The following is a 26,801-nucleotide window of genomic DNA, read 5'->3' as shown; positions in this document are numbered from 1 at the left end:
CCGACCGGGACGCGGGGACACACAGCGCGGCACTGCCACCTTGTGGGTGTCCGCAGCAGCGCCGCGGGCCGCTCGGGACGCCGCGTGGACTGGAGGCGAGGCGGGCGGGGCGGGGCCCGAGGCCCGGAGCTGGCCGGGCAGCGCACGTCTGCAGGAGCGCGCGGGCCGAGCGGGAGCCCGCGGGGGCGCGGCGCGGAGGGGCGGGGCGCGCCGGCGCCGGTCACGTGGGTTAGCAACAGGCAGCAGCCAATGGGAGCGCGAGTCAGGTGCTGGTGCCCTTGCCGCCGGGGGAGGGGGTGGCCCTGGAGGCGTCCGGGCTGCGGCGTTTGGCTGCGAGGCCGGGTGGGTGCTGTGCTCCCCTCGGAGCCTGCTGCTGCAGAGGGGGCTGGACAGGCTTTAAAGTAGGGCTTGCCACGCCCACGCTCCGCAGCAGCGACCCGGTAGGGGACCGTGCGTGGCGCGGGTGGGGAGGGACCGCATGGGGAGTCCAGTGCCCCCCGTCCCAGTCACTTGTTGCTTAGCCAGAGCCTTGGGACTGTCACTTGGACCCACACAAGGGGATTAAAACCAAAAGAATGAAGAAGCTCCTAGCATTCAGTGGCAGGGGTCCGCCCTGACCACCTCGTCCCACCGGGCATCGTCCTTCATTCCGCCGCATCCCCAGATTGGCCCGAAGAGGCCAAAGCAGAAGAAAGCCAGGAACTGGGTCAGAAGGGAAAAGTCAGCTTAGTTGGTTTTAATTATTTTAAATGGAAAAGCCACATCCAAAAGTGCAAATAAGGACTTTTACGGTCATCCCACCCTGTTGACATAAACCAGCCCACCCCTGATCCCAGAGAAGACCACAACACACGGTGTCAGAGGGCTGTTGCAGGGACTGAGCAAAATCGAGGCGACAGGCAAGCATGGTTTCCATCAGATTCTTTCTTTTCTGGTTTCCTGGTCTGGGCACACATTTCATCCTGTTAATGGGGTCTCTGTCTCCCTCCCTTTTTCCTGCTCAAGTTCACCTCAGGTCTTCCTCTGAAACAAATCCAGGGAGCAGATGGCCTCAGAAGGGCATCTAAATAATTCCCCAACCACCGAGCACCTTGAAAGGCTATAAGCTGTGATACAGTTGTAAGGTGTTACAAAGACAAGACAATGTCCACTTGCAGAAATCTAACTGTCCTGTTCTCAAAGTTCCCTAGGGAAAGATATTATTCAGTATCCTTTGATAAGGTACTACAAATGCTAATTACCTTAGCTAAGATCTAATACGACCTCTCTGATCCCAGTTTTGTTTCTGTTTAAGCTCATTCAGGCTCAGGTACCCTGAGAACATTTGTCCAGTGGCTTATGGGAATGATTTACAGGATGTGCATTTCCCCATTAGGAACAGGGACCTGACTACTAGCTGAAACGGGGAACCAAGCCTGAATAACAGGCCCCAAGGGATCTGCTAGGGCTACTTGATAAGGTGGTCCACTGAGTCATGTTTTCTTCCTTTAGGTGAACCCTGCCAGCAAAGATTCCTCCACATCAAGGAATCATCATTGATTGGTTCAGAGAACAGAACTTATGGGCCTGCTGTATGTTGATTAATTGTTATATTTTTGCAAGCATTTGATTTTTAAATGTATCACACTCCCAAGTTTCTAGCTAGGGCAGGATTTTAACCATAGCATGAGGATGTGCTTTTAGTCTAATCAACTGATACATATTGAGCTCTAAGTGCCAGGCCTCTGCTTAGTTACTGGGAATATAGCATTATGCTAAGGAATTCAGAGAATGAAGTGGACTCATGGAGTGAGCATGGATCCTGTTTCCATAGTCCAAGAATAGGTCACTTTCCCTGCACTGGTTGGTGGTGGTTCTCAATCTGCTCTCTCTGACTCCTCCTTCTAGGTCCTTCATTCTTCCTGGGACATTCTGGAATTTGGAACAATACAACCAGCCCCATGTTTAATATTACTAAATAAGATGGTGTGAGAGGCAGCGTCATGGGCTGAATACCTGGTTCCAGCCCTGGCTGTGTCATTGACAAAACTACAAATCTTTAAGAGTTGAGTCTTGGCTTCTTCATCCTTAGAATGGAATAAAGACTCCTATTTGGCAACTCCACCCAGTTCAAAATTCAGGGTCTCAGTTTTCTTGTCTATAACTTGAGGAACTTGAACTAGATTTACAGTCTGAAATTTTTTCTTTAGAAGTGGATTCCCTTTTTAAATTAAAATCTAACATAAAATCCCAACATATAAAACAGATACAGACAGACTTGCTTTACTGGCCCTGAAGGAGCAGGCCCTGAGCCCTGTACATTCGCTTCTTTTCTTTTAAAGGCTCTCCGGTATCTGTGAGGCACCTTGGATTTCACCAAACACAGATGAAACTCACAGTGCAAGATGATTGTCTTAAAGAACCTTCCATTTCTGAAATCCTCTAAACCAGAATTTCCTAACAGTGAATGTTCTAAGATGGAACCCATTGTCTTTGTTTGTTTATTAATAGATTGCAGAAGATAGTCACCAGCTTTGCTAAAACCAAAATACATTTCATGACTCCCTCCCTCTTTGTAAAACCAATCTCTCTGCCAGAGAACAAAATTAGATTTCAATGGAAGATAGTACAGTGTAATAAGGAAAACACCTCACTGCAGATGCCTTTAACTAGCCCTACAACTTTGATCAAGTTAAGGAAACTTACTGACCTGTCCACATCTAGAAAATAAAGAGGCTGAGTAAATTTAATAATCATAGGCATGGGCACCGTTCCTGGTTCTTGCAGCCGAGGCCCTAATGAGCTTCCTCCAGTTAAACAGCTTTCCTTCCACCTTGCCTATAGGCCCCACCGTCCCGCCTTTAATAGGTGTACGTGCACCCTATTTAGAGAAAGAAGGGGAGGGCAGGAGGACAAATTAGGTTGTAAATAACACCACCAGGACATCATTATTGTGTTTTCACAGGTGGTTTGAGCCCACGGCACTCCTTGACTCCCAACTCACCAAGCAGAGGCCACGTCGCATTAGTAGATTCCTGCTGGACCTTCAAGGCACTGGGCACATTTGAGGGCAAAGTAAGAAAATTCTAGTGTTTGGGAAATGTTTAAAGGAAAGAGCCTGGGTTAAGGATCCAGGACCTAGGGTTGGCCCAAAAGGAGCGGCCCCCATAGGGTACAGGCAGTGTGATTCATGGCCTCCAAGCATGTCTGTCCAAGGAAAAGGGAACCTCAGGGTGGACATGAGAACAACAGCCCTGGTCATGGCTGTGACTTGGTTATAAGTTAACTTTATGGGTCACTGAATGTCTGGAAGCAGACTATAAAAAGAAGAAAGGGTCACCAAAGAGCTTTGTGTTGGAAATGGCTGTGACCAGTTGCTTCTGGAAGGGAGATGTATTGACCGCCATAAAACTTGATAGGCTCGGGGCTTGTCTGTTAAGGCTGGAATCGGAAGTAAACTCTGGACCTAAGTAATTGGTACGAAGCTGTGTTTAAGAGCAGAAGCAGAGAGGAGTTTATTCCAACTAGTAAACATATGGAATCCAACCAGTGCACACGATGGTCCATTCCTGGTGACCTCTAATCCCAAAGGACTTTCTTTGGGCCCATTCAGGTTAATTTTAACATCCAAGAAAATGGGTACAGTTTGACTTTTACCAAACTGGATTTTTTTTTAAATCTCCTTATTCTTGGAACAGCAAAGCATTTAAAGTAAAAATAAATTTAAAATGGCTGTTACTGAGACTTGGTGTCCTTAACTATGTCCATTTTTGGAAAAGCAATGCATTAGACACAATGTTAACTTCTATTCAATTATCGTCTTTAATTTTAGCATGCTTTGGTTAGTCCAAAGTTATTTATTAAGCACATACTTCACATAATCTGGTGTTATAGACATAGCATCTAAAATTTGTAGACAAATAAAATAAAAAGATTCTGCCAGAAATGCTTCAAAAAAACACCGTTTTTTGCACTTAGTGTTTTTCAAGGTTGGTCAAGAAAGTGCAGTGCAAATTTCATTCAAAGGATGGTGTAGAAAACCGATGAACAGAGTTCCAGAAGGCCAAGAGTACATCTTAGCCATCATTATCTATAGCTGTGTGGCAATAGAGCATAACTTCTCTGAGGCTCTGAAAAACAAGGGAGGTTGAACTAGGTCCTATTCCTTTTCACAAACATTAACCATAATAATAGATGATATTTTTAAAATAAGCACTTTGCATTCTTTATCAGTCATTCCTCATAACAACCCTATGATGCATATATTATCATCATCCCCATTTTTAGATACGGGAACTGGGTTTAAAGAGATTTTGAAACTTGTCAAGGTCATGCAAGGCGTAAGTGGCATAGCTGACATTGAACCTCGTCTTCCTCCACCTTCCAATGTGTGCTCAGCCATTTCACAATACTGAACTGCCTTAGAGCTAACCCAGGAGGGAAAGCAACCTGATTTTTCACTTGCACTGGTTGAGTAGACCTTATTCCAAAGCTTGAGGCCAGAAGTATTTTGGATTTCAGATTTTTTGTTATTCTGGAATATTTGTAGATCTATAGTATATATCTGGGTGTTACGGTTTGGATATGAGGTGTCCCCCAACAGCTCCTGTATTAATACAGGAGTGCTGGGGGGTAAAATGGCTGGATCGCGATCACTCTAACCTAATCAGTCCATCTGATTTGAATGGACTGACCAGGTGGTAACTGGAGGCCAGTGGGGTGTGGCTGGAGGAGGTGGGTCAGTGGGAGACGCCCTGAAGAGTTCCTCTTCCCTGCAGTCCCTCCCCACCTTCCCTCTTCTCCCCTGCTTTCTGGCCCCACCACGAGCTGGGCAGCTTTCTTCCACTGGGCCCTTCTGTCATGCTCTACTACCTCACCTTGGCTCCCGAGCAGTGGAGGTGACCATGTATGAACTGAGACCTCTGAGACCATGAGCCTCAAGTAAACGTCTTCTCCTTCAAGTAGTTCCTGTTGGGTGTTTTGGTCACAGAGATGCAAAAGCTGTGTAAAACACTTGGGATTTAAGCCTGAAACCAAAATTCGTTTATGTTTCATGTGTACCTTGTACATGTGATCTGAAGCTAATTTTACACAGTATTTTCAATGCCCCTGAGTTTTGTCTACCAACTCATCATATGAGGTCCGCTGTGGAATCTTCCACTTATGGTCTCATGTCAGTGCTCAAAAGTTGTGGATTTTGACTTTTCAGATCAGGGATGCTCAAATCATATCAGGTTTTCATCTGGACTCCTCAGAGCTATGAAAGGAACCCCCCCCCCAAATGGGCCACTGCTTCCTAGTCCTTCAGACACTCCCATAAATGGCTGCTAAAGCAGAGACGGAGACATCCACCTGGGGAGAAGAGCATCAGGGGACAGTGTGCTAGGAGGGCTGAGGGGCAGACCAGACTTGTGGTTAGTCACTGTGCCCCAGCAAGCAGGAGCCACAAGGTCCTGGCCACCCAGAAAAGATGGGCGGGAAAGACAAGGGGGTCCAGTGACACCTGGCTGAGACCTTCCTGTCACTTCCTCTCACAACCCCGGAAGCCAAGCCTGGCTTCTTAAGGTTCCTATGGCTCTTCAACCAGCAAAGCGCCAGGTGTATAGCTCAGTGTAGCCAAGAAACAGCAGCTGAACCCCTTTCAGGAAGTGGGCATGTCCAGAACACAGGATAGGCAGTCTGATGTGGCTTCTGGTTTCCCCGTCCCTGAATCACTGCTCCTGCATGGTCCCCTGCAAAGCATCTACAGGCTCCATCCATGACATACTGTTTAGGATGCACAGGCCGAGTGACCAAAGACCTAGAGTCTCTGGAATGAAGTGATCCCATTGAAGCAAGTAGAATCCCAAGGCATTTCCTCCAGAGGCCGTGGGGAATGTTTTGGTTTCCACAGTGTCTGAAATGAAAAAAATAGCAGTGTATCTTGAGAAGGACACTAAACACCCAAAGCAGGATTGCATACAGCCCTGGTCTTGGTGTTTTGGTTTGGATATGAAGTGTCATCGCTTCCCCTTATGACTGCTAGGTTAGTTCAGTTATCCCAAGGCCAGAAGAAATGCTACATAAGAGAGAAGTATAACTGCAAAAAAAGACTAAAATATACTTAATAGGTTAAATAGAAAATAATTAGCTCTGCTGAAGAATGTCAACTTTAAAAAGTTTCACATTTTTTCCTGAGCTTTCAGAAACAATAAAAATGATCATGTCCATTATCAAGAAAGAGGAAAGAGTTTTATGCATATTCTCAAGAGTAACAGTGGAAGAGTTAATTCCCTGTTACTTGTTTATATTAGATTATCTTGAATCTGTATCGTATATATAAATTATACTTTCTCCATCTCTCTTCCAATCTATTTCAGTTGCTTGAAAACTACATCACACTTTGCTGAAAAAAATTATATATATATATATATATATATATATATATATATATATATTAATTTCCAAGCATTTTAGAAACATTTGAGAGCCAAACCCTCAGGCCACATCATTTCTTGGTCTTGATCATCTCTTTTGTAAGCCCTTACCACCATGGTTCCCCATGTCCCCAGTACCCCATACACAGACAGACAGATACGAATATATATATATATGTGTGTGTGTGTGTGCGTGTGTGTGTGTGTGTGTATTCTGTGAACCCCTTTTTCAGCTCCCTAGGGTGATATTACTATCTGGGGAATCCCTTTGAGGACTGAGTAACTATTCAACCAGAAAGAGGTCTGGCTTTGAGCTGGAAGACCAAGAATTGATTCAAGCTCTGCCTCTACCACACACGAGAACTTCCTGACAAACTGCTTCACCTCTCCAGTTCTATATAAAGAAAGGGAAAGAACTGGGTGATAACTTTCTAAGAAAATATCTCTCTTGAGCAAATCTCATGAGCAAAAGCAGGGCCTCCGTGAGAGCACTGGATCCATTGGAAGGAACCTTTGGAAAAGGGTCTGAGGACTGCAGACTGGGACAGGTACCTTGAAATCAAACACGTGATCGAGAGTGAGGGGCAAAGACTGCTGCCTGTCCTCAGGAAATCCCCTGGCAGGCTCCAGGCAGAGGGAGACACTCCTGGTTTTATTCTGGAGCACACATTGAAGATTCGGAGGTTGGGACTCTGGGTGTGCTCTAGGGTGGACCTGTCCTCTGATCTGGTCGGGGATACTTTGATCAGGAGAGACTCTTGTGAGCTCATGCATGTGCCTGTGTGTGTGTGTGTGTGTGTGTGTGTGTGTGTGTCCATAACGAGTCTGAGCGTGGGTATGTGTATCTGTCTGTGTATGGGGTACTGGGGACATGGGGAACCATGGTGGTAAGGGCTTACAAAGAAGATGATCAAGACCAAGAAATGATCTGGTCTGAGGGTTTGGCTCTCAAATGTTTCTAAAATGCTTGGAAATTCCAGCCTAAATCTGTTCCTGCCCCTCCCTCCACACCTACCACCTCACAGCTCTCCCTATGGGAAGGGCCTCCCTAGGGGACTAGCACCTCTAGCCTTTGCCAGTTTCCCTCGAAATGACTGCACTTCCTGCAGCCCTGTTCCCTCAGCAGAGGAAAATCGAATCACCACAGAGGAGCCATGTGGGAACCTAATGGCTTAGCCCAAAGCACAGGGCCAGGCACGTGGGAGGAGCCATGCATTTTAGTTTCTGAACATTTATTGGGTGTCAGTCACGTGTGAGGTCGAGAGCCAGGTCAAGACCTCCCGACCCTCCGAGCTGGGCGTGGGCAAGCCACCTAACCTGTAGACCCTGGTTCAGGCCTCCGTTCCAGGCTGCTGTAGTAGTCAACGCACCTCCAGCCCCAAGACGAGTCTTCTCACATGATCCCAGCCCTTTGCCCAGTGGGACAGAGAGAGCAACCAGCCAGACCAAAGAACGCAGGCTCCGAATTGGACCAATGACCTCAGTTCTTCCAGTCGACGTGTGTATAACTTCTCTACCACCAGGTAGAGAGAAAAGCTCACCAGCTGGACGTGAAGAGGAAGCTCACAGCCTCCTCATACTCTGGTGGCCATCTTGGCATGCCAGAAGCCAGGCTTGGGTGATGTTGACTTTGAGGAGGATGGAGAGGCAGGAGGGAGCTAAATAAACCAGGGACCTCGTGGGCACGAGGCAGACTTTTCTCCACTGTTCAGCTACTGCAGCCAATTAAGTCCCTGTGGTGCTTGAGCCAATTTGAGCAGATTTTCTGTTGGGTGCAACAAAGATACCCCTAACTGCAGCACCCCCGTAGGCTGTGATACGTCGCCAGTTTGAGCCAGACATTTTTTTATGATTTTATTGGTTATAGCAGACCATCCTCAGATTACTCAGGCCCATCTGAGTAATCCAGAAGCAGAGTCCCAAGTCCTTCAAAGTGCTCAAGCCTCGCTCTCCTGGCTCTTTTGCAGCCAACGTGCATAAAATGTGTCCCAGGGTCTTGAAAGGTTTGGATTTGCTATGGTGTGAATGTTTGTGTTCTTCCAAATACTTGTGTGAACAATCTCACCTGATATTAAGGAGCGAGGACTTCGGGATGATTAGATCATGAGACCAGCGTCCCCATAAATGGAATTGGCATCTTTATAAAATAGACCTGAGAGATCCCTCAGCCCTTCCACCTCAAGGACATGCCTAGAAAGTATCATCTTTGAACCATAAACCAGGCCCTCTCCAGACACCAAATCTGCTAGTGCCTTGATCTTGGGCTCCCCGTCCTCCAGAATTGTAAGAAATAAATTTCTGTTGCTTATAATCTACCCTGCGGTATTTTGTTATAGTGCCCTGATGGGATCAGAATCCATTTCCCACTCAAACCATACATAAACAGTGGGCATCACTGTATTGTATTGGTTTTGCGACGACTGCATAACACATTATTCCCAGAACACAGCAACTTAAAAGAGCAAATATTTACTGCCTGAGATATCCAGGTGCGGTTTGGCTGGATAGTTCTGGCTCAGGGCCTCCCATGAGGTTGGTGATAAAATGTCAGCCAAGGCTGTAGTCATCGAAGACTTACCTGGGACTGAGATGTGCTTTCAAGTTCACCCAGGTAGTTCTAGGCAGGACTCAGTTCCTTATTGGCTATGGCCTGACTTTTCCGTTGCTGGGCGCTTGGGTTTCTCCACAGCTGCTCACGGAGAGAAAGACAGGAGAAAGGGAGTCGCGGGGAGGGTGCAGAGAAAAGAAAAAAGAAAGCAAGGTAGAGGCCATGCCCTTTTATGACCTGATCTTGGGGGTGACATGCCATCACTTCTGCCATATTCTATTTGGTCACACAGACCAACCCTGGTACAGTGTGGAGGAGGGCAGCACTGTGGGACTACTGGGGGTGAATACCAGGGCCCAGGCCCTGTCGGGGCCCCCCTGAAGACCAGCCACCACAGCGAGCACGGGTCCTCTTGGCCCTCACTCTCCCAGGCCCAGTCGTCTTCCTGGATTTCCCTTCTCCTCTCACTCACCTCTCCCCCTCAACACAGCCACTCGCCTCTGTATCCTTGTCTCCTGCCTCTTCGACAGGTCTCACCTGCCCCATGTGGGCATCCTCAAAGCCAGTTCCCACTCCAGGAGGAATTGTTAGTGAGTCTTTTAAGAAATGGGAAGTTTTTTATCCTGCTCTACACTCTATAAATGTATTTATATATCTATTTATTTATCTTCCCTTGATAATAAAAGGGACAACTTTAAATAGCCACAAAGCACTGAACATTCCTTGGATTCTTCTCTCAATTTTCCCCACTCTCCACCCGAGACCACAGTGCCCTTTTCCTGTGAGAATTATGTACTCCTTGGAAGCTGGTGACTGTCCTTGTCACTGTGTCCTCTCCCCTGCCCCCATGTTTCCCAATCTCCATTTCATCCATGTGGAAAAACAACATTGCTCTTAGGTCAGCTCAGCGGGGTCCGCGGGAGGGAGACCAGACAGCAGCTCCCCTCCTATGGCAGGTGGTGGAGACTTCTCGAGCCTCATTCAGACGGACATAAATGGAGGTGACCGGGCGGGGACAAGTTGTTTTCCCGGTCATTGATATAGGAGGAAGGAAGACCTGAATTACGAGGGGAAGTGGCATAGAAGCCCACTGATGCAGAATGCCCAGGACCTGGTGATCATGTCTGTCTGTCCTGAGTTGACCTTATCGAGCACTGTTCTAGGAAGCAAGCACCCAGTGTAGAGCAAAGACACCCAGAGGACCCGCCTTTTGCAGCTTATATTCTAGTAGGGAAAGACTAACAATAAACACATAAATATACATGAGACTGAGAAGATAAATAATATCTTTGCAATAACCCACCCCTAGTTAACTTTATTTCTAGATCCTAGACCTATTGACTCCAAAAAGTTTAGTAACTGAAAAAAAAAATACATATTCTCAGGCCAAGAATGGCACATGAAATGGACATCAAGAGAGGTAAGAAATAAGAGTTCATGTCTTAGAAAACTCGTTATGTAGCATACACATATCATTTGAATTCAGCAAAAAATGTATTAAAAATCAGTCGTCATTCTGTATCTACTGAAAAATCTGGGTTTACCTTAAAACAAAAACAGCATTTTAGAAGTGAAACTCAAAATATTTAGTGGTGGAAACAAAACGAATATATTGTCACTGATCCGTCCACTCCTGGAAATTGGAATATTCAAGGCACATCCACAAACTTAAAAATGATTCAAACAAACAAAACAGACTCATGCTATAATGAAAAATATATGAGATTTTTACTCCCTGAGAAACCTCCTTGGTTTCTGGGAGGCGTGGAAACCGCCCTGTCCCCAGAAGTTGTAGTTACAGCTCCAGAGGTGAAGGCCAGGAGGGGGCGATGGCTCTTTTGCAAGCCCCTTCTTGGGTTTTGTTTTCCTTTCCAAATCTCTTACTCAACTTCTTTATCTGTGACTCTGTCGCACAGCGGTCAGCCATCAGCAATCGTCATCTGTACCCTGAGTGCTGGCAGGATTAAACATCCTCTGAGGTGTCTTTTCTTATCTTCCCTCCCTGCCCATCCTGGGGCCCTCAGGCCCCTGTCACCCAGCCCCTGTGCCTTAGAGACTGTTCTTGATATTGGTGTTGATAAGGGGCAGGGGGTGGCTTTGAATGTCCATTGTTTGGAACCTTCCTGGATTTGCGTGTCTAGGTAAGCCATCAGCCACGGTAGCATTTCTGTCTTGTTTTAGGACAACAGAGTCCTCTCCTGCTTAATTCATTTAATCTCATAACAGCCCCGAGAAAAGACAGAAGTTGGAATTGCTAGCTGGTGGCCCAAAGCACTTCCTTTCCTCCCTGGATGTATGCATCCAGATTTCCCAGCATCCTTTGCTCTTACTGTGCTGGGGGACTGAGCCACTTCCTGGCGTGGCAGCCCCACAGGAGTCCCCCCACTCTCTTTCCTCTTCCACAGCAAACCTGTGGGCATGGCAGACCTCTGATGGATGGAGCTCAGAGCACAGCCACCTGCCAATTAGGAAGTCTCATTTTGGGTGGGTGGAATGGCTGGGGGGGGGGGGACGTCTATTGCATTATTCTACAGAGAGGTGGGTGTTCTGTTGTAGTACCTAGTATTACCTTCGCCAAGCTTAAGTCTCCTCTGCTTTATTACCAGTGTGACAGATTCATAGACTTTATCTCATGTGAGAAAGTGGAAGCCAGTATTATTTTTGTTACGCCCCTCCCTCTTTGCAGCTGGGCAAACTGAGGTTCAGAGAGGCCAAGTAACAGTACCCACGGTCACAGAGCTGGTGAGAGGTGGAATTAGCTCTCTGGTGAAGATGCAGTCAGCCCGAAACCCTGTGATCTTTCCATGAAACCATGATAATCTCATAACAGCTTCGCAATTACACCGACCTGCATTCACCTTCAAGGTCATTCTGCAGGTTCTGTGCAGAAGGAGACTCCTTCCCGGCATGCATTCAGCACTAATGTTCCCACCGCCCACAGGGCTCCGTAAATGATATTACATGTGTCATTGTTCTTAGATTCTTAGATCCCATCTATCTACTGTACTTTATTTTTCTAAAATCCAAGAGGAACAATTTAACCCTTTCCATTTACTGCACTCTGAAAGCAAATGCTGCCACCCTTTACACAAGCATTGAAAAAATATTGAATGTCCACGATGTGCAAAGCACCGGTCATGAGGCTGTGAGGGATTTAAAACTGAAGAAGTAAAGCCCAGTACCGTGACTAAGAGGGTGGACACCGGAATAAGTGTCTGAATTTAAGTTCTGATTCCACTACTTACTAGCTCTGTGATGCTGGACCATTTACATAACTTCTCTGTTTCGCTGTTTCCTGACCTGTGGAACTGGAGGATATTAGTACCAACTCATGAAGATATTGGGAGCATTAAGTGAAGCGACACATAGAGCGCTCATAAAAGGGCACTTGGCACCACGTGAGTGCCAATGGCCATTAACTGTTATTCTCAGATAAATGATGCCCATGCCTTGGCTGTGAACTATTTATCAGCATCAGCATGTGAACTTACAAAGTTATGAGAATCCATTTTCCTCTCATGGCTTCAAATTGCCAAAAATCTTGGTGCAATTTTTCTTAAGTCAGAAAAATTTCTTTCTTTCATATCCTGGTGAATAATTTCCATTCCCCGATCTCTTCTGGGATCAGGGACTAAGGAGAGAAACACAGACCCTTTTTCTTCCTTTCTTTCTTTTTTTTTTCTGTGCCACACACTACACTAAGCACTTTACATCTGGCTTTTTTGTTTGGTTTCCTTGGTTTTAATCCTCTCCGTAACCTTAATTTCCTGTTTTCAGATGAGGACCTCTAGACCTCAGAGAAGCTAGTGCCTAAATGTCAGGGCTGGGATTCAAAACCAACTCCACCAGCTCCAGACCCCGAGATCCTAACCCCCAAAGCTAATCCCCCCCAACTCGATGCTGGGATCCCCACTAGTCTGCTGAAAGCCTCAGAATTTCACAACCCTCTAAGAATATGGTCAAGAAAGCAGGGATAGTTGTTTTAACCAGAATCCCCGGAAATGAGGCCCTCGATATTAACAAGACAGCTTCCCTCCTAAGAGCGAAGGACCCTGGAAAGGGGTATTTTAATCATGGGTGTCATATTTTATGATTGTGTCTGTTTGTATTTAGAACACTTGTTATCCTTGATGTTTTCGCCCTGAGGACATCCAACTGAACAAAATCGCATACATCTTTGTGGATTACCCTTCCTGCATCCATAAGTTATCTGCCCTTTTAAAATAATTTGCACTGAAACACCAAGTGTTTTTTCTAATGGGAATAGACAGCTAGTGTTTTTTGATGCAAATGACTTCTCCCCACAATCTCCCCAGCCCAGAGCTAAATCTGCAGCAGCAGAGGAGGGCTCAGAGGGCTCCGTGCTTCCAGAAGCAATTTAAGCACAGCAGTTGGGAGCTGCAGCCTGACTTCAAGCCCCCTGCTCCATGTTAGGAAAGGCGAAGTGAGACATCAGAAAACATGGGCTATAATGAGCAGGGATACTTTAAGGGCGTTTATTATAACATCCACCACTCTTGTTTTTACGGAACTGGCTTCCATTCAGGTGGGTTTGCATCCATCCATAAAGATTAAACTGGTAAAAAAAAAATCATAAACATAATCTCTTGTATCACAGGATACTGTTTCCTCCCAGAGATAAGGTATTGAACATTTTTTAATTTTAATGGTATTTCTGAACTTGATCTGTGGTGAAAATCAAGAACTTAGTTTTTTGGTTTTTATTTTGGGGTTTTTTAAAAGTTTTCCATGAACCTTTATTTGTTTATATGTGGTGCTGAGAATCAAACCCAGTGTCTCACACATGCCAGGCAAGTGCTCTACCACCAAGCTACAACCCCAGCCCCAAGAACTCAGTTTTAACTTATTATTTCCTCTAGCACTTCAAGATGATGTTTTAAGTCACTCAAGGTGTGCTTTGATTTAGCTGCTTACGCCTCAATAAACCAAACCTCAGCTCAATATCATAACCGATCAGAATATACCCTATGTGTATGTATGAGTGCACGACCGAGATAACTCTATATCATGTAGAACCAGAAGAATGAGGAGTTATACTCCACTTATGTATGATGTGTCAAAATGCATTCCACTGCCATGTGTCACTAATTAAAACAAAGTAAAGCAAAGCAATAATAATAATAGATTGGAATATTTAAGTACAGAAAATGAAATAAGCCCTGCACCAAGGAGGAAAACTTGAGTATTGCGACTTCTTAGCTAAAAATAAATCTATTTCTCACGATAGCCCTTTTTTTCTTTTTGAACATATAACTGACTTTGGAAGAAAAGGAAAATATGTTGAAAAAAGGCTATTTTTAAGACTAATGAGATGTTTGAGAAATTGGCTCTGCAGGCAAAAGAAAGAATTATGCACAACCTCAATTGTTGTTTGAATCATAATTAATAATTACTGTTAGTCCTTAGCATTAATTGCTACAGTGACACTTTCAGCAATTCTCAGGCCAGAGCACCCCAGTGCAGCGACTCCCTGCCTGTTGGAGGTTGGACAGCAGGGTCCTCTGTGGTGGGAATGGAGAGCACTCACCCTGAGAACCCTGCCTGGGGACATTAAATCATTTGCAGACCATTAAACGTCCAGCACCCTGATGGAGTGAGGTGTCTGGAGCAAGTTTCTCATGCATTCCACGCCCGGCCTCCCACGGATCCCACTGTCCTCCTGCACCCTGGACTCTTCAGGGGCTGATGCTGGCGGCAACCTGGCCTTGCAGAACGTAAACTACCTCCTCGGCAGCCTTGTTCATCATGTCCCTCATCCATTCTGGCCACCTCCTGGGAATATTCCTGATTCTTGGTTCTCTGTCCCTTTCTCTCTAGGGTTTCTTAAGCAAAGGTCTGCAGATGTCCCACAGGATCACATGGTCAATGTTTAACGTGCAGAGTCCCAAGTCTTGCCCCAGACCTACGCACTGGAGCCCCAGTAGGTCCTGGGAAAATACACTTAACAGGCACCTGCCGCCTCTTGCCATTCTAATAAATGCCCAAGGTCCAGAAGCACCAGGCCCATCCAGGACTCCGCACCTGTCCACCTCGGGCTTCCCTCCACTTGCTTTTCCCTCTTAGGCATCCTGTTCTTGCTAGTTCACAATTCCCAAAGCACAAGAGGAAGGCTCTAATGCACTTGGCCTCCCCTGGAAGCCTTCCTTCCTGCTCTGCTCCACTCCCTGAATTCTCCTCTGGGCAGACTCAAGGCATTTTAAATCACACTCTTCCCTCCCTCCTTACTTAAAAGCAAATGCCGGCATCCTTTAAACCATCATCCTGTCTCACGGCAATTTCTTCTAGACCCTTGGGCACAATGACAATCAGAGTAGAAACCCAGATTCTCCCCTTCCTCTAAGGGGGCAGAGACCCTGGGATCAGCCAATATGGCATCCTTCTACCAAATCCCACCACCCCACCATGCTCATAGCAGTGGGCCTCAGACTCTCTCTTTGGCACCCAGAGAGGGAGTGGTGGACTTGCTTTAGGACCAGTTCATGAGAACACCAAACTTATGACACACCAATCTGATATGAACCCCCAGGCGTGGTCCCTTTTGTCATTTCACGTAGGTCACAGGCAGCCTAAGACAGTTCTCCTGCTGACAGTGAGAGCCATGCCCTGCTGAGACAGCCAGTGTGGGCAGAGCGTCTCTCCGCTGAGTTCCCAGGGGGGCCTTATCCAGGGGCCACGAAGCAGGAAGGGTCATCTGGCTTCTCTCAATCCCTGCCAGAGCCCCTTGCATGAAAGGGTATTGTAAGTTCGAAGGACGGCCACTAATGATTTTAAAACCCTCAGCCTGCACAGGAGTTATGAATGTTAACATCGGGATTGTTCCCACTTTCCTCTTTGTTCTCAGGGCAAACACCCCAGTGACGTAGGAAATGGAGTGATGGGAAAGAACCATTGCATTGTGACCTGTAAGGGAGCCCTGAGCACATTCTGTTTTGTTTCTTGAATTCTATTTTCCTTTAGGACACAGAATCCTTACTGTTTTTTCATACTCATCTCTTGACGGAAGGAGGAGGAGAAGGAGGCCTAGGAAAGAAGAAGAAGAAGAGTTGAACAAGGAGTAGAGAAGGAGGAGGAGAGGAGGAGGAAGAAGAGGAAGACGAGGAGGAGGAAGAAGAAGAAAAGGAAGGGCGATGAGGAGGACATTTGGGATCTGAAATTTGCTCTCACATTCCCTTTGGGATGCGATCATATAGGGAAGATTTTAAGGAGCTGTTTCTGACCCCACGAGCCAGCGAATACCCCCCTCTTGCTCCCAGTGCTTAAGCAAAAACCAGCTGTGCTCAACATCTGGAAGAGTGGTTCTGACTTCGTTTCATACTATTTGATTCCCACTGGCTTTTATGTTTTCCATAAATGATTGAAGAAAAGTTCTCAGTTGGAAAAAGCAATAAAATCTTCCATAAATTTTTGGTGAGCTCCAGCTTCAGGCAGCTCCTTGGATTCTCCCTCTGCACAGTCCCCATTCTGCAAGGGCCGACTGGCTGCGATGACCGAGGCCTGGACCCTGCCAAAGAGAGAGTCCGATGCCTGCACCCCCTCCCCCGCCTCACTTCTGACAGCCACGGAAGATGGAGTGCCTCTTCTCAGCCCACACTTCTCAGACTTCTATTTTCCAATCATTCCCTGAAAACAATATCTGCCTTTAAACACTAGGACCATGCCTAATGCATAGTGCAGACGCATTTTTTATTATTCTCATTCACTTAATTTATAATCATAAAAATAATGAGAATTTATCATGAGGCTGCAATGGATTTTTTTACCAACTTTGTGGCTTAATCCTCAAAACGGTCCTATGAGATAGGTACTTCAATTCCACTGCACAGAAGGAAAAGATGGAATTTTTGAAAAATTAAATAACAGACCGTGGTTCTCTTAGCTCATCCATGGGGTCACAGAGGCTGCGTTCAATCTGGACAGGGCTGTTTCCAACATCCAACCATGGCCAGAAACAAGAGCCTGCTGTGCCCTCTGGGGATACTGGAGGGACAAAAAGAGATGGCCCTAACCCCATGGACGGTGTGGCCCTAACCACTTAGCCACAACTCCTAAGGTCTAAGTGGTTGCTCTTGAGGTGGTAAAGACGAAGCAGTGATCAGCAGGCCAGCTTCCCAAGAGGGCGCGCCTCACCGTGGCACCCATTTGGCCTCTGGCTTACATGGAGTCACCTGGCTTGGTCTCTCGGTCATAGCTTCAGTCCTCTCGCAGCCCTGGGCGCCGTAACACGCCCGGCCTCCATCCGTCGGTAAAACCAGAGCTCTACCAGTTGTCCAGCAGGTTGGCTCAGAACGTGCCTGTTTTACTTGGACGTGACCCTCATCTGAAAGCCTGGCTGGAGGGTCACTGCTGTCCAGAGCTCGGTGTCTGCAAACTGGATCGAGAGCTCAAGCCGAACACTCAACAGGGTCAGCAGAAACCATGGGAAACAGACCCAAGGGGACTAGGACACCACGTGGCCTCCGACGCCTGCTGCTCATAGGCAGCAGGAACCAGGTCCTGGGGGTGAGTCCTCAGACCTAGGTCACGTGCCCCCTCACCTCTCCAGGGCCCCATCTGGCAATAAATTGACTCCAGCTAATAATGACATAAGGGAATTTTGCAAATTTATTATTTCCAAAGGGCATATCAGCTAATATTCTATCACAACTTCTTAACTCCATTTCCTTCATTAAAGAGCTATTTTTGTCCCCAAGGGGGTCATTAGCTTTTCCCCCACTTTGGCTAATTTAGCTTCTATCATGAACCATTACCCAAAGTCTTCTGAACTGATGGGAGACTTCATCCTCGCTTTGACCTGCCTTTCACCAGAGGAATCTTGTCCACTCCGTGCGTGATGCACTTGAAGTGTGGTTTCTTATGTCGTTTTCCAAAACTGTAATAAACAAAGAATATTTTGCATTTCCCAGAGGGTAGCCTTAACCCCAATGCAAAATTTAAGGCCAAATTTTTATCTGATAGAGGCTCCTTGAATCCAAAGCCATTGTCCTGACGGAATCAAAGTATCCTTTAACTATCCCAAATATTCTCCCCCTCCACTACAGCCTGAAAGTTTACTTTTTTGGCCAAAGTAAGGAGTTTGCTTTCTGGGTTTTTGGGGGTTTTTTGTTATTGTTGTTGTTTTGTTTTTGCAGTGCTGGGGATGGAACCCAGGGCCTCTTGCGGTCTTATTTCTGCTCTTTAGCCATAAGAGCAATAGACTCAAAGACAAAAAATAGAAAGAAAAAAAGAAATCGCACTGTCAAAACTGTAAACTCAGTAAATCTTCTGAAAATAATGGACTGAAATGAGTCCATGACCTTTCCCACTGGGCCAAAGGATACTAAGAGGTGGAAAATGGGAAAGAATCAATGCAAAGTCAGGGTGGTTTTGCAGGCGATTGGTTAGGAATGGAACATTTGTAAATGAGTGTTACTTTTTTAGAAAAGGGAAATGGGGAATGGGCGTGAGGGGATGTCTATTTTGGAATTGTCTTACGCCAGGATTTTAATACCCTTGACACATGCTTCATGGCTGGGGAAATTGTGCCTCTCCCAGGCGACCTTGAAGCTGAGCCACACTAATGAACCCTGGGAGATGAGAATAAAATGTGCAAACTTCTCTGTCCATTTCCTCCATTAATTTTTTCCAATGGATTTTCATGGAAATGTTAATGGATGTGGAATTTGCCAACGTCTACGTTAGGGCTGATTGTGTCTGATGCTTCCCCCAGCCTCACAGGAATCAGTGGGGAGCGACAGGTAAGAAGCCAAACTGGGAGGGAGAAAGAAAAGAGCAATGTCCACAAACATGGGTATAATGAACTCAGGTTGTGGAAGCCAATGACAACTTTGTTAGGCCCAGATATAAATATTTTGTACCTTTCTGCCAGCCTCCGTGGTTTATTACAGGAACCACGGTTTAGAAATTCACAGGCAAGTGTTATAAATTTGAGAACATAAGTTGGACCCCTTCCCATTCCAATAAGCAGTCGCAGGTGTGGTTTTCATGAAATTGTATATTTAGGGATGGAGTGTAGGAGGGAGGGGAGAGCGGTGCATGTTCTAAGCAAACTGTATTTGCATACGCATTATGCACGTACCCAACACACACTTGTGCAAAGATGATTAAATATGTGCCGCTTTGGCAGCCTCTTGCTGTGTTTCCTTAAAGCAGGAATAGCAAAGAGGTTCATCTCGTATGCCAGAGCCAATCAATTTATAGTGAACTGTTGTACGTATGGTGTTGAGAAATATTCAGAGGTCATATCTGGGTTCATGCAACGAATTTTTATTTTGGCCCAACGTGTCCCATGCACAATGGTGGGGCTACTCCATCCTGCTAGTCCAGGGGCACAGTCCCAGAGAGTATAGCATAGCTGGTGGCCCCGGGACTGGTACAATGCTTCAGCCTGGAGTGTGGGGGCTGGGAACTAGTGTGGTTTTAGGAGAACTGTACTGACTAACAAGCAATGACTGTGAAGGTGTGGGACCAGCACGGAGGGCAGCAGTGTGGGGTAGAGCTGGGGTGTGTTGCAAGAATTTGTCTCATAAATCTGCCATCCTCAGCAGAGAACCAGCATAAACACACCCACCATACCATGTCACAGTCCAATAGACTTTGTTCATCTGGACAGTTCAGGGTCGTACCATGAAAGTCATTAGAATCCGGACAATGAACCCAGTAAAAGAATTGTCCTCTTTTAATATAGTGGAAGCAGAATCATTTGGGAGCTGTCATTTTAAAAAAATTTGTTTTAATTAGTTATACATGACAGTAGAATGCATGTATGCCCTTTGATATATCATACATAGATGGGATATAACTTCTCATTTTTCTGAGTGTACGTATTGTAGACTCATATTGGTCATGCAGTCACATATATACATAAAGTAGTAATGTCTGTTTCATTCCACTATCTTTCCTATCCCCACACCCCCTCTCTTCCCCTCCCTTCATTTCTCTCTTCCTAATGTAAAGTAACACTATTCTTCTCTAGTGCCTCCACCTTATTGTGAATTAGCACTCGCATATTCGAGAAAACATTCAGCCTTTGGTTTTTTTGGGATTGGCTTATTTCACTTAGCATGATATTCTCCAACTCCATCCATTTACTGGCAAATGTCATAATTTCACTCTTCTTTAAAGCTGAGTAATATTCCATTGAGTATATATGCCACATTTTCTTTACCATTCATCTATTGAGGGACACCTAGGTTGGTTCCAAGGGTGCTGTCATTTGTCTCCGAAACCAGAGCATGTTGAGATCCCTTGTCCTCTGAGTTCCATCTTTGTCCTTCTGCTCCAGCCCCCTGCTCACGTGGGCACCCTCAGCTGTTCTTATGGAGGCGTCACTGGATCCTAAGGTAGAAGGAAGCTCAGGGGTCTTTGTGGATAATTCTTTTACTTTGTGTAGCCAGGGCCACATCCCAAAGGATGTTTCTCCCTGTCGCAACTCTGGTTGAAGAATGTGCTGTCATTTAAATGTGTCCTCCCAAATTTCCAGTGTTGGAAACTTAATCCCCAAATTCAAATGGTAGTAGTGTTTGGAGATGGGGCCTTGGGGAGGTAATTGGGTTTAGATGAGGTCATGAGCGTGGGACCCCAATAATGGCCTTAGTGGCTGGCTTGTCACTAAGATCTGAGCGGGCACACTTGCTCTGCCTTGCCACGTGATGCCACCCACCATGTTAGATGCAGCAGAAGGCCCTCACCAGATGCCACAACCATGCTCCTGGACTTTCTGACTCCAGAATAAACTTTTATTCTTTATAAATTACCTGATCTCAGTTATATTTTTAGAGCAACAGAAAATGGACTAAGGCAGAGCCCCACAGCCAGCCTGCTCCAGGCTGCCCTCTTCCCTGCAAAGACCGTTACTAGGTTATGAAAGAAAGGTAAGACCATGAACATTAAAATATTACATTTTCCTCCAAAATCTTCTATTGGTTATGGGGAAAATGCTTAATTTAAAAATAGAAGATATAAACCAAACTTGATGGTAGGATCTAATAACCTGTACCCTTTAGCTGCTACAGACAGATGATTTCCTCTGGTTTTTCCTAAGTCTACACTGTGGATACGAACAGGGCTATGACATTATTAGAAATTCTCTTACAGTGCTTTAGTTTGTCTTAAGGGTTTTTTTGTTGTTGCTTGTTTTGTTTTGTATTTCAATCATACTATTAAGACACTATTTGTTCATGCAACATGACTGTGAAGTCTGCCCAGGATTCTTTTCAGTGAATTCATTTAACATGCATTTTTGAGCAAGTAAACTCAGACACTGGCCTCAGAGCTCAGTGATCCCTGTTTTGCTCCAGGCACAGCATGGGAAGTATTGGACGGGGATGTCCAGGGCACGGGGTGACAAGGGGAAGACATCTCTCTGTGACTGGGATGTCAGGAAGGGCTTCTGAGAGGAGGCAACCTCTAGACCGAGGCTTCAAGAACAATTTAAAACTTCAGGGTTTGGTTAGGATGAAAGGAAGACACATTGAATACCTTAAAAAATGTACTTGTCAAGTGTGCTTTCCCTTTGAACCTGCAGCTCTGTTTCTAGAATATTTCCTAAAGAGCTAATCAGACAAGTGCATAAATATGTACGTACAAGAATATTCATCTCTCTTACTTCTAGTAGGAGAGGGAGGAGGATAAAGAAAGATAAGAAAGAAAAAAAAAGAAAACCTAGATAATCAACAGGAGGAGATTGGGTAATTAATACAAGATACATTCATTTAACTCAGTGCAAATGTAGACAATAAAAGTCATCATTAGATAATGTTTCTTGATAGTCACAATATGTTCCTAAAGAAGAGACCAGACCACCAAAAGGTGGGCCACTGTCTAGCACCCAACACCCCCAGATGGGCCACTGTCTACACCCAATGACCCCCAGATGGGCCACTGTCTACACCCAATGACCCCCAGATGGGCCACTGTCTACACCCAATGACCCCCAGATGGGCCACTGTCTAGCACCTGAAAGCCCCTGAATCACAGGATGATCCGTGGCACAGCAGCATCAGCAACTCAGGAGCTTGTGAAACCCTGAGTCTCAGACTCACCATTGACCTACTGATCAAAATCTGCATTTGCCCAAGAGGCCTAAACTCTTAGCAAAGAACTCATTAACATTTGCGAAGCATTAGGCAGGACCATAGACTATTATTGGTCTGCAGTCCTGTTTCTGCCCATCCATGGCAGTGTGAGAAAAACAGAGGCAATATGTTGAGTCTTCCGCAAAGTTAAAGATATTCAACTTATAGCACTGCACTATATTCTGAGGTTATGATCTTACATTTTTGGAGTGACACTCCCTTTCTTTTGTACAACGATGGTGATTTTTGCATGGTGGATTTTGTTTGCTGTTTTGCAGGCTTTTGGGGGACCTTCACTGGCAAAATAAACCGTTGGTTTGGAAATCTTATGTATTGCTTTCGAAATTTTACTGAGAAATCTTGGAATCATGAGAAAAGCCAAAACACACGGTTTGCAAGCGAGGCCTAATGCGGGCGTGCAGTTTGGGAGGCAGTCAGACTGCATGGAGACGGTGGTTCCCTTGGGAAGGTGGCACCGCGGACACTCGCAGCGTTTTCTCCTGTTTGGGGTTGTCCTAGTTCCCAGCACTAAGTGTTTGACACAGTAGGATGACATTGGAACCCAAGAAGACAGGCCTTTGGTCTCCACAGTTTAGGAGCCTGAATCTGTCTGGGGACCCTAGGTACACATGGACTGCAGAGCAGAGTCCTCTGAGTTCTAATCCCAGAGCCACCGCTTGCTTATGAGCTGGGAAACTTCGTCCAGGTCTCTTAATGCCCTTGTGCCTCAGTTTCCTTATCTATAAGAAAGTTAGGTGCCTAACTTCTACAGCTGCTTTGAGGTTTACATGAGCTAGCCAGGCTGCTGAAATGAATTGTCTCAAGTGGGTGCTTTTGTGCTTCTGGAAACTGGAGATTCAAATTCGAGGCTTCTGTAGGACCACGGTCCCTGAAGGCTCTCGCGAGACTCATTCTTACCTTTCTACCTTCTGGTGGCGCCAGGCCTCCCATGCCAGTGGGTACCTTAGTCCAACCTCCACCTCTATCTTGACAAGAGCTTCTCTTCTCTCCCCAGAGTCTGTCTCTGACAAGGAAGCCTGTAGTTAGATTCAAGGCATCCCTCAGTAATCCAGAAAAATCCCATCTCTAGAGCCTTAACCTCGTTAAAACCTGCAAAGACCTTTTTTCCAAATGAGGTCATGTTCACAGGTACAGGTTGAGTGTCCTTAATCCAAAATCTGAAAAGCTACAAAATCTGAAACTTTTTGAGTGCCGACATGAAGCCACAAGTAGAAAATCCCACACCTGACCTCACGTGACCAGTCTCAGTAAAACAGTGCACCGAAAATACTGTATAAAATGACCTCAGGCCCTGGCGTAAGGCGTAGCTGAAGCATAAGTGAATTTTGTGTTTAGGTGTGTGTCCCATCCCCAAGTTATCTCACTGCAGATGTGAATCTATCCCTGTAAAGTCCTCGCTTAGCATCTGGGCGGCCATCTTAAGTGACAGCCGCCATTGTCCTGCCCAAGGGCCTTTCCAGAAAGACTCACCACTCCCTCAAACCAACCCCACCCTCAACCACCCACAGTAGGACCTTCCCTCTCTGACCCCTGAGCCTGTCCTGCCTCTCTCCATTATGGAGGGATGTACCTCTATCTGTCAGCTCTGACAAACTCTCTTGAGTATCTCTGCCTGGTCCCTGTCTTTCATTTCTCACTCACCAGTCTCCCGGTTCCTCGCTTTCCTTTCAATCCCCAAATTTGAAAAAACTCTCAAGACTGAAGCACTCTGGTCCCAAGCATTTGGGTAAGGGATCCTCCACCAGTCCTGGGGGTTAGAATGTGAGAGCCACTAATGTAACCCACGGCAACGTACGTGACTCAACTGAACACATGCCAAGAGTTGCCTGTGTCCCATTTCAGTTCCCCGTCCCTGGGAAATTTTTGTTCCAAAGCTTTCTCTAAAGACGCTGGCTCAGAAGCTTCTTGTTTTCCAATTTCCAACCCAAGTGGATTGTGAGCATCACTAAAGATCTCCATCTCAGAGCCCTCGTCCTAAAGGCCCGGCCTTTTGGCTGAGCTTCCTGCAGAAAGAAAGGTTTTGTTGAATCCTAACAAGAACCTTCTCTGGATGGAAGAGGAAGTAAAACTGAGTCTTTTCTGTTTCTCCAGGTAGGCATCTTGCATTCACCTAACACATAACTAGCTCCCTAAGAGCACAGGAAAAACTGGACTTTACACGCAGGGTGCTTTATCTCTTAGGGAGACTTTGATAAGGGGACCCTCCAAAAGTGACCCCTGGTGAGCCTGTGCCTCTGTATGGTCCTCCTGCCCCAAGGGCAGCCTTCCAGCAACTCAGCCTAGGGGATTACTGTGGGCAGGACACAGTACCGACCTAGACTTTCAGAGCTGGACTACCAAGGTTCCTTGTGGCTCTTCTAGGTCATCAGATGGGTGTGGCCTCATATAAAGTGGCCCAGCCAGCTGTGAGTTCAAGGTGTACCTGTGCTAGTAGCTCAGGGTGTTTGAAAGAATGAGTTTATGGCTTGGGAAAAGTGACCATTGAGACTTCTAGGAGTCACATTTCATCAGGTGAGTTATGTACATAAATACTTGACTTTCCCTGCCAGATAGGGTTTTTCTCTAATGGAAAACTGCCAGGAGGTGTGTAGTTTCTTCTCTTTGCCAGAGCAGTCAACTGCCCCCAGGCGTCTACATAATTAGGACTAATGAGTATCACATGTGTGCAAGCAACCACCCAGTGGCTCCTCCCTGGGGGGGGAGGAGGGTCAACATCACCTCTATGTGGCACCCTCTAGTAGGACAATGGGAGCCACAAGAGGGAACCCCTTTCCAAGTCTCCTCTGAACTTCAAACTCAGGCTACGAACTCCCTTTGCACAGAGAGACGTAGACTTCTCTGGTGTGTGATCGGGAACACACATAGCCCTCGGTGGCCAATGGAGGGACCTGGCAGGAAAAGTCCCTTGCTCAGTCTCTTCTTTCCAGTGTCCCTTGATACCCAGATCCCCGACCCACAGCATGTAAAATGGTGTCTCTCTCTCACACACACAGGGTCCTAAGGCTCTTATCTGGATATATCAGACTGAAGATAATTATGGCCTCCTAAAAAATCCAAACACTCTAGCAAAGCTGAAGTTCTTCTTTGGATTAGTAACAACATTGCTCCAGTTCTCACCTCAGTCAGCAGTCGCCCCAGAAAGAAGCTGGAGTGACAACCAGCGGCAGTTCCACCTCACTGCGGAACTCCAGGTCCAGCCCCTCCACAGCGAAGCCAGAGACTCCGGAGAATTAGAACCAACAGCAGTTACGGAAGGCTCACGGCTGTCCTGGGGAATGGCACCTTGGGCTAAGGCTGTGGCACCCCTTTTTCTGGTGGTATTTTTATTTTTAATTTCAGGCTACAGGCAGGCTTTGTAAGAATGTAAAAATCAATACAAAAGGTTTGTAAAGGGTGACATGTTTGTTAATGTCTTATTGATTATGCTATTGGTTGTAAATTTTCTAACTTAATAAAGCTCAAGATTTTTTGCCATAAAAGACAGAGGTTATTTAATTAACTGCAACTTAATGCAAATGAATACCATGATACATTGTGACTGCTTCAAAGTGACACCTAATTTGTCACTCTACAAGTAGGCATGATGACACGCATGTGTGAACTCACACACGTGAGAATATTATGCCACTGTAGGAATTAGAGAAGGAATGTTGGTCTAAAAAGGAAAAGCATCTATACCCCAGCTCTTAAGACAAAAGAACATGACAATGTGCACTTAAAGCTATTAAAAAAAAAAAAAGACTGAGCAGGCACATCGCTGTTTTCTTTATAACAGAAATGAGGAATGGGCTCCTTAAAAGCTAAGCAAAATTACAAATGCCCTTAATTCAGGCAGCATTGTAAAATATTCATGATAATCCATGTTCTGTATCTAAAGTGAAAACTCAGTGACTTAACTCAATGATCTTGCAAAATCACAATTACTTATTTAACATATCTAAGAAATCCCAAACATCTAGACCAGCCCTGGCTTAAGTAGGTACTCTTTCCCAGAACTGAGTTGTTCTGCACATACTGTACGTTCATCGTTCTGTACTAACATGATTTTATAGTTTGAGTTGTGATCATGTCCTGATGGGTGCTGACGTACTAAGGTATATATCAGCGACAAGGTTTCTTCTCTTTTCAAACAAATCCTTTAGGAAGATGTGTTAGTCAGCTTTTCATCACTGTGACCAAAATACCCACCAAGAACAACTTTGAGGAGGGAAAGTTCATTTTGGCTCATGGTTTCAGAGGTTGAGTCCATGGCGACGCTCTGGGCCCAAGGTGAGGCAGAACATCATGGTGGAAGGTCATGGTGAAGGTCATGGTGGAAGGTCATGGTGAAGGTCATGGTGAAGGTCATGGTGGAAGGTCATGGTGAAGGTCATGGTGGAAGGTCATGGTGGAAGGTCATGGTGGAAGGTCATGGTGGAAGGTCATGGTGAAGGTCATGGTGGAAGGTCATGGTGGAAGGTCATGGTGGAGGTGCCCTGCTCAGCTCCTGGCAGCCGGGAAGCAAAGAAAGCAAGAGGAGATGGGGGGAAAGCTATACTCCCAAGGGCACCCAGTGACCCCTGACCTCCAGCCACACCCTATCCACCTACAGTTACCACCCAGTCTGCTCAAACTGGGATGGACTGGTCAGGTTCTAGCTCTCAGGAGCTGCACACTTCACCTCCTGCGTGAACACAGACGTTTTGGGGAGATGCCTCACATCCAGCCACAACATCTTTCCCTTTGTTCTGTATCTTTGTTCAC

The 26,801-nt window shown here is 46.0% G+C and overlaps 1 long non-coding RNA gene across 2 annotated transcripts; it reads left to right on the top strand.

The window, feature by feature from the left end:
* Nucleotides 1-1,489: 1,489 nt before the first annotated feature.
* Nucleotides 1,490-25,442, top strand: LOC124098634 (uncharacterized). Of its 2 annotated transcripts, none has more exons than XR_006853645.1 (3): nt 1,490-1,571; nt 2,945-3,054; nt 25,052-25,442. It is a non-coding gene; the product is annotated as an uncharacterized LOC124098634 (long non-coding RNA). The 2 variants fall into 2 exon arrangements; XR_006853644.1 differs by lacking the exon at nt 25,052-25,442 and adding an exon at nt 7,731-8,642.
* Nucleotides 25,443-26,801: the final 1,359 nt, after the last annotated feature.

The sequence above is a fragment of the Marmota monax genome, unplaced genomic scaffold (assembly GCF_021218885.2).
Source record: "Marmota monax isolate L192 unplaced genomic scaffold, Marmota_monax_Labrador192_F-V1.1 WCK01_AAM20220418_F8-fsc00029, whole genome shotgun sequence".
In the NCBI taxonomy this organism is placed as follows: domain Eukaryota; kingdom Metazoa; phylum Chordata; class Mammalia; order Rodentia; family Sciuridae; genus Marmota; species Marmota monax.
This window is presented reverse-complemented; position numbering and strand designations above follow the sequence as displayed.